The 7,611-nt window shown below is 39.8% G+C and overlaps 1 long non-coding RNA gene across 1 annotated transcript; it reads left to right on the forward strand.

The window, feature by feature from the left end:
- The first annotated feature begins 2,631 nt into the window (after positions 1 to 2,631).
- LOC117246690 (uncharacterized) lies at positions 2,632 to 7,399 on the forward strand. Its single transcript, XR_004500757.2, has 3 exons — positions 2,632 to 2,721; positions 6,942 to 7,099; positions 7,190 to 7,399. It is a non-coding gene; the product is annotated as an uncharacterized LOC117246690 (long non-coding RNA).
- Positions 7,400 to 7,611: the final 212 nt, after the last annotated feature.

A 7,611-nucleotide genomic window follows, 5' to 3' on the forward strand; every position in this document is an offset into this window, starting at 1 on the left:
TCTGAACAGACAGTAATAACTGAGAAAAAATATACACATACAATAAATGAAAATAAAAATACAATTAAAAGCAATAAAAATTATAATAATAAAGAAAAAAAGGTCTTCTTCACAACTTGAAGGATTTAAAGAGCAAAATCCAGTTTTTCCTTCACTCTCATTCCTTTATTCATCCCTCCTTTGTTCCGTCCATCTGCCCCTTCCTCTGTCCGTTCTTCCATCCTTCCCTTATTTGTAGTAAGTAATTAAGGTGCCCAGGGGAAATGTATCGGAGTAAAAGTAGACATTTTATTTAGGAAATGTAGTAGGGTAAAATTGGAAGATGATAGAAAGATACTCCCAAAAAATACTTAAAGGGACAGTGCACCCAAAAATGAAAATTCAGCCATTATCTACTCACCCATATGCCGAGGGAGGCTTTGGTGAAGTTTTAGAGTCCTCACATCACTTGCGGAGATCCAAGGGGAGAGGGGGTAGCAGCACAACTCCATCTAATGGAGGCTGACGGCGCCCCAGATTCAAATGTCCAAGAACACATAACTGAAACCACAATATATCTCCATATCAGTATTCTCCAAACAACTTTTTATGTCGGGGCTTCAGGACACTTAGATCACTACGCACAAGCAGTATGGAGATGTTTTGTGGTTTCATTTATGTGTTTTTGGATGTTTTAATCTGGGGCGCCGTCAGCCTCCATTAGGTGGAGTTGTGCTGCTACCCACTCCCCCCTCGGATCTCCGCAAGGGATGTGAGGACGCTAAAGCTTCACCTGAGCCTCCCTCGGCATGAGGGTGAGTAGATAATGGCTGAATTTTCATTTTTGGGTGCACTATCCCTTTAAGTACAGTAACAAAGTATTACAGTATTGCATCATGCCACTGATTAGCACAGAGGCTTCTCAGCCAGCTGAGTTTTACTTTAATTTCATCACATGTCGGGGTAATGACAGAGTCAACAATAATTATTTTTGGTAATGGGTTTCCATCACGGGCAGTGTCTCTCAAATGTTGTGTGTGCCAAGATGCAAAATTTTAATTGACTGTATCAGTATGTTATGCGCACTCATTTCCTAATAAAGAGGCAAACGCTATCTTACAAAATGTAATTTAATTGAATTTAAAAAACTTTCACAGGGAACCTATTTGTCGCCTTTCACAGAAGGGAATTATAAGTGTGTGACACATCACAATATCTATATTATCTTACTATATTATTCCCTTTTAAATGGATGAGTTATTGGTGCTTTGATGTATTTTAAAAAGTCTAAAATGAGTTCTTGAATCATTTTCTCAATAAAAATTTCACGAGTAATAGCTGGTTGTCAATTGTTATTTGATTTTAGTCATTAAAAACACTGAATCAAAAGAAGAACACCCGTGCACTGTCTGCACTTGCAAAAATAGTTTAATATATTAGGCTACAACGTTTTGGTCATGGACCTTCATCAGGTAGAGGATCATTAAAAACAAATATTTATGTCCTGATAAGAGTGATAACACACATTATAAAGTCTGCTGTGCACAGATATGAATACAGGTGTGCCTTGAGAGTTTGGCTTTGAAAACCACTGATCTATGGTACAGTCTGTAATTTAATTCCACACTATGCATAAAAAATATTTTCACATGGGGTTCTAGGGATCAAATTTCAGCAAGAGGAGTCCTGTGGAATGATTTCAACTTGTTTTATAAAATCAGTGAATGTGAGTCAGCAATGTTTATCACCTGATGCACATGGTAAGGGCACAATTAAACCTCCAGGCATGTTAACACAGCAGAACATACTGTACAGGAACAGTAAGCTCTCCTGTTGTTGACCATGTTCTCCCATTTCCTCCCAGCTATGACTTCTGCTATCGGCCCAGACAGAGTTTCAAAGATTCATACCAAATTCAGACTTAAGTTGTGATCTCTTGAGCTGTTCCTTTAAATTAGGGTAAGGATATGATTATATGATGAAGAGAGAGTTAAAATATACTAAGATAGTTATAAAATACAACAACAGAAGTTACCGTGCAGTGTAAGAAACAAATACATATTTGATTTAAAAAAAGGCAGCAGCAAAGAGAAAAGTCTTCAGCCTGTTGCAGCAGACCTGCAGTTTTCTGGGAGTTCGTTCCAGATATGTTGTGCACAAATACTTAACGCTGCTCCCTCGTGTTTCGTCTTGACTCTGGAGACAGAAAGCAGACCTGTCCCAGAAGACCTGAGAGATCTCATTGGCATAACATTGTCTGTGCACATTCATTCGACAAAGAGCAGGACACCTTTAAATTTGAGTGACAGTTTCACCTTTAAATCTTTAAATCCATGTATCCACTTAAACATTTTTTTCTAGAGTGGGCCTGTCCTCCTGAAAATATCGTGGTGTATATTTTGTATATCTTAAGTTAATTGGGTTACATATATGTACCATTAACTTGAAAATATATGTCCTAACAGTTGAGGGAATCTTGAGTGGATGGGGCTGTGTGTCTGTGCTCATGAACACACCTCTCAGGCTGCAACAAACAATTATTTGTATTGTCAACTGATGTCAGAAACTGCAAGTTGACTCACTTCACATCCACAGGGGGACATCAAGGGGTAGCTCCTCCCACATCTACGTCTATAAGTAGGAGGCAGGACCTCACTTCCTCTTCCTCCTCTTTGTCTTCAAACATTTCCATGCTGCCTGAGTGTTTGGTGGTTTTTGCCATGTGTCTTTGAGACTGTCACTGTGAGTAACATGTCCTTTTATATTATGATAAAGAAACCAGGAAATTTTTATTTGCCATTATCTTTCTTTAAACCACTGGACTCAGTTGTCCTGTCATTTGTCTGGGCAGATAAACCCCCTCGCATTTCTAAAGCCCATCTGCAGAAGAATTTAAAAAGTGGGGATCTCGGCCTCCCTGTTTTTAGGCATTATTACTGGGCTGCAAATGCGAGGGCTCTCATTTTCTGGCAGTGGGGCCCTCCTTATGATGACTGTTCCTCTCCGCTCTGGCTAAAGATTGAATCCATGTCTGTGTCACAAACCTCGCTCCCAGCATTGCTCTTTTCAAATGTACCACCATCTCACAAGTTATTTGGCTACAGTTTCGTTCTTAATAATTCTTTGAAGATATTGAATCAAATGAAAAAATTCCTTGGATTACCAAATGTTTCGGTAAATGCCCCAATAACAGGCAATCACTTGTTCAAACCAGAATTGACGGATGGGGTTTTTTTGGACTGGAGGGAGAGGGGCCTACGTTGCATTTCAGATTTTTACATAGATAACAATTTTGCTTCTTTCCCTCTGCTCCAGGCTAGATATCACCTTCCTCAGTCACATTTTTATCGATATTTACAGGCGAGACATTTTGTAAGGGAACACGTTTCTGATTTCCCAATAAGACCACACAATTATAATTTTTATGATACATTTCTCTTACAACCAAACTCCAAACATTTGATTTCCCGCTTTATCACTGCTTTTGAGACACCAGAGTACCAGTCATCTCAGGGAGGCATGGGCAAAAGAATTGGGAGTTCCACTGTCAGATGAATTATGGGAGGAGGGCCTGTCCAGTATACAGAAGTGTTATATAAACTCTAGATATCGGTTAATTCAATTTAAAGTCATACATAGACTGCATTATTCCAAAACTAAACTTAATAGAATATTTGAATCAGTGTCTCCCATGTGTGATAGATGTGGCAGAGCCGAAGGTTCACTCGCACATTTTTTCTGGCACTGCCCAGTACTGGACAACTTTTGGAGTGACATATTTAACTGGTTTTCTAAGCAATATAAAATAAACATTCAACCAGACTGTAACCTGGCAGTCTTTGGCTCCTCTGAAAGGACATTGACCCTCCCTTCCCACTGTAAGCAGGCTCTCAAAACAGGCATGGTAGCAGCCAAGAAATTGATTTTACTCAACTGGAAGTCTCCATCATCCCCTTGCTTTAAGAGGTGGCTCAACGAAATGGTTTGTGTTTCTAGGATGGAACAGATTCGCCTTAGCAGAGGGAAGGCACCAAATTCTTATGAGAAAGCGTGGAAACCATTTTTGGCTTTACTTGATGAGACCTAAATGACCAATGTATGAATCAGGCTGATGTGTGTTTGTAAAAAAAACTGTACTGTCTAAGGTTTTGATCCTCCTCTCTGGGTTTTCTTCTTTTTTTTTTTTTGAGTGTGTGTTTGTTTTTTATTTTGTTTTGTTTTTTATTCATACTCCTGAGGTATCACGAGACAGGAAGCACAGGACTACTTTGGTTATTATATATATCCTCATATAGCCTCTGTCTTTCTTTTTATTACTTCACTTACTTCATGTAACAATGTCAGATGCTGTATACCTATTTTGTATGTGGGTTTTTTTCTATTTTTTTGTAAAAAAAAAAAAAGTTTAAAAAGTTAAAATAAAATATTCAAAAAAAAAAAAAAAAAGAAACCAGGAAATCTCCCCATGATGACCATCCATCATGCTACAATCAGGACAAACACTGGCCATTTTATCATAGCATCAAATGTTAAACGTAAACGTAATGGATACCTGGTGAGATTGTGTCACAGCTGTTGTGTCTGATATACTGTAGTTCTTTAACAGTTAATGATTAGCCCCAACTTTGTTTTTGTGTGGAAAAAAAAATCCATACCCACTTCCATTTTATTGCAAGCTGTCACTCCAAATGAGGAGTGCTTCCTAATGAGCAGTGGGTAATAAAGGGACTGGTAACTGTGGGACACCTTCATTAGTGTTGGACAAAAGCAGCCATCACTGTGCTGCCCTACAATGGCAAAAGACCTTAACTTACAAGAGCTGAGCTTAATGAGTTGTAGGCATTTTATTGGAAATGTGTCAATTCAGTGTTTTTTAAATGAACATCTACAGAAAAATCTTGAGCTGAAACTTGACCTTTGACCCTTACTTTTTTCCTTCATCTTTGTTTGTAGAATTATACAAACACACGTTTCCATTATTACATTTTCTTTATAAATTCTCCTGAGTGAGAATCCAAGACTCATCTGTAAAGACCTCCTGTACTTCCCTGTCCCTCCACTTTTTCGGAAAAAGTGTCCTATGTTCCCCGGTCCCTATATTATGGGGGAACATAGGACCTGGGGAACATAGGTACGGTCCCTCAGTCATTACCTAGGCTACTTTCCCACCCTTTACTTTGGTAGCAGAAACAGTCTGGCATTACTTTAAAGTGTTTTATGTGACATATCCAGAGTAGCTCACCACCTAACATTTTATTGTCTCGTAGAAGCAGGTACTTTCCCTACCGTTTCATCTCATATCATATGAAGCAACCCACTTCATTTATGGTTCTGATGATGTCGCTTGTAATTAACACCCCCGCCTCTTTCACATGAACACGCCTGCGGCTGGATAGGGAAACCCAGAGTTAGTACCAGTTATCCAGACAGACCATGTCAGGGTTAGTCAAGCCAGATAATGAAAAGATATCCAGGGTAATTTGAAGTGGTCTCATGGTACAGGCCTCTGGTCTTTATTGACCCAAAGATGACAAAATAAAGTCAAGGTCTTTTGCTTTTTGCACGGCAGCACGGCAGCACGGCTATTGCATGGCTGTCCTTACAAATGCACACCAACAAAAAACAACTGAAGGTTATCACATCACATGTATCCTCTTAATTAGGGACAAACATGATCAAGAGCCACATTAATAGGAAGGTTGTATGATTTGGATTATGAGAGGACCTAAATATTTCCTTTGAAATCCCTTCATTAGGTGTGAGGAACAGCAAAGTCTGATTGAAGTGAATTACAAAATACGCACTTGCCAAAATGAGAGTCCACTGAGAACTAATTTGTAAGCTGGTTTCCTCCATGCTCGCTTGGCATCGCGTTTCCGTCGTCGTAGGGGGTTGTGACGTCCTCTCCTCACTAATTGGTTTGGGATTGGCTTCAATATGGCAAATACTTTTCACAAACAAGCAAGGGGAGATGGAGTGGAATGAATGAGGGTGTGGGGAATGAACTGACACTGAGAAAAGAGAAGTGAAAAAGCTTTGGGATGCATCTAATGCTTCCCACAGTGCCTGCTCTGGTTGGCTGATGCTAGTTTTTTTTTTTTTTAAATTACCACATGCTGACATAATTCCATTAGTGTAAGGGTGTGTGTGGCACTCGGAGCATTGCACGGCCTGTTTGAAAGCAGGTCCAGCACATGACTCCGTGTTGAAATGTTGTAAGTGTGGCTAAAACTGCTTTGCTACAGTATGCACAGGAAGGAGATACATGGCATCCTGGTTTGTGGTTGAAACTGAGCCTGAGTGTGTAATGAGTCTCTAATCTGCATAAAAAAAGTTAGTTTTATCTTAAAAGATCATTTCAAGACATAATAAATAAATAAATAACATGCACAAATGCAAATACATTCCCTGAAACTATCCAGTAGATGTTAATACAAACAGTCATATTCCTGTGAGGGGAAAAGATCCATCAGGCTATGACTAATTACTGGAATTTTATCTTTTTCAAGGTTCATGTGACTCATATTACCATCGTTTTCAATCGAAGACACAAGTGTCACCATCGATTGAAGTGCTGTGACCCCTTCAGTAGCATTTCTTAAAAGGACAGTTCACTCAAAAATAAAAAAATACACATTTTTCCTCATACTTGTAGTGCTATTTATTAACCTAGATTGTTTTGGTGTGAGTTGCCAAGTGTTGGAGATACTAATATCTGCCTTCTCTACAGTATGATGGAACTGAACCGCTAGACGGCTTCATATCTGCTAAAAGATTGTGGGTCAAGTGTTTGAGTCAAGGTTTCAAGCTGCGTATACTAAAGAATGTAGTCTGTGTCAGGTAATATTACATCCATTCCTTCTCATACATTATATGTGTTACAGCATTGCCATGTTTGTCCCCGTGTTTCCTGGTGTTTCCCCTTCCTTGTGTCCCTGTCTGCCCTACTCCCCACTGTTTAGTTTTGTCTGTGTGCTGGCGTGGCCGTGGTCCCCCTCCCTGGTTTCCCTGGTTTCCGGCTCTCCTCATCATACTCACCTGCCTCATCAGCTCATCAGCCTGCGGTATTTCTTCTCTAGCTCTCCAACCACTCACTGCCAGATCGTTGTTCAACCAAGTGGTAGGTAAACCTCACGGCCATCTAAGACATTCTTAGTGACTTTATTCCTTGTGGGTTTTTTATGTTTATAACCTTTTTTTCCATGTTCAGGATCATCACTCACCTGCACACCACGCTTCCTTCACCATCTACCCACGCCATCCTCACCTCAGCCTCCTCCACTTCATCCCACAGACCCTGGACCCTATTCATTCCAGTTTCTTGTGACAACAAACCTTTTCAAACCTTTATGTGAAACAGGTGACGTCCTCAGACGTAAGACAAACTTACTTACTTAAAGAGTTTTTTCCTGGCAATAAAGTGAAATCAAATCAACTGGATAATACTTGGCTTGTTGTGCTCAAAGCCCCCGCCCCCCAAAAATAAATGTGAAAAACTCAACAGCAATGTGTCTTTCCAGAAATCAGGTCCGGGTTACTCAAGCTAATCCACAGACCTTCTGAGCCATTGAATATAGGAACTTTCCCCCAGCCAACCATATCACTACACAGAAGGAAGAGTGCATCTACTGC

This window comes from Epinephelus lanceolatus, chromosome 11 (assembly GCF_041903045.1).
Source record: "Epinephelus lanceolatus isolate andai-2023 chromosome 11, ASM4190304v1, whole genome shotgun sequence".
Taxonomy (NCBI): domain Eukaryota; kingdom Metazoa; phylum Chordata; class Actinopteri; order Perciformes; family Serranidae; genus Epinephelus; species Epinephelus lanceolatus.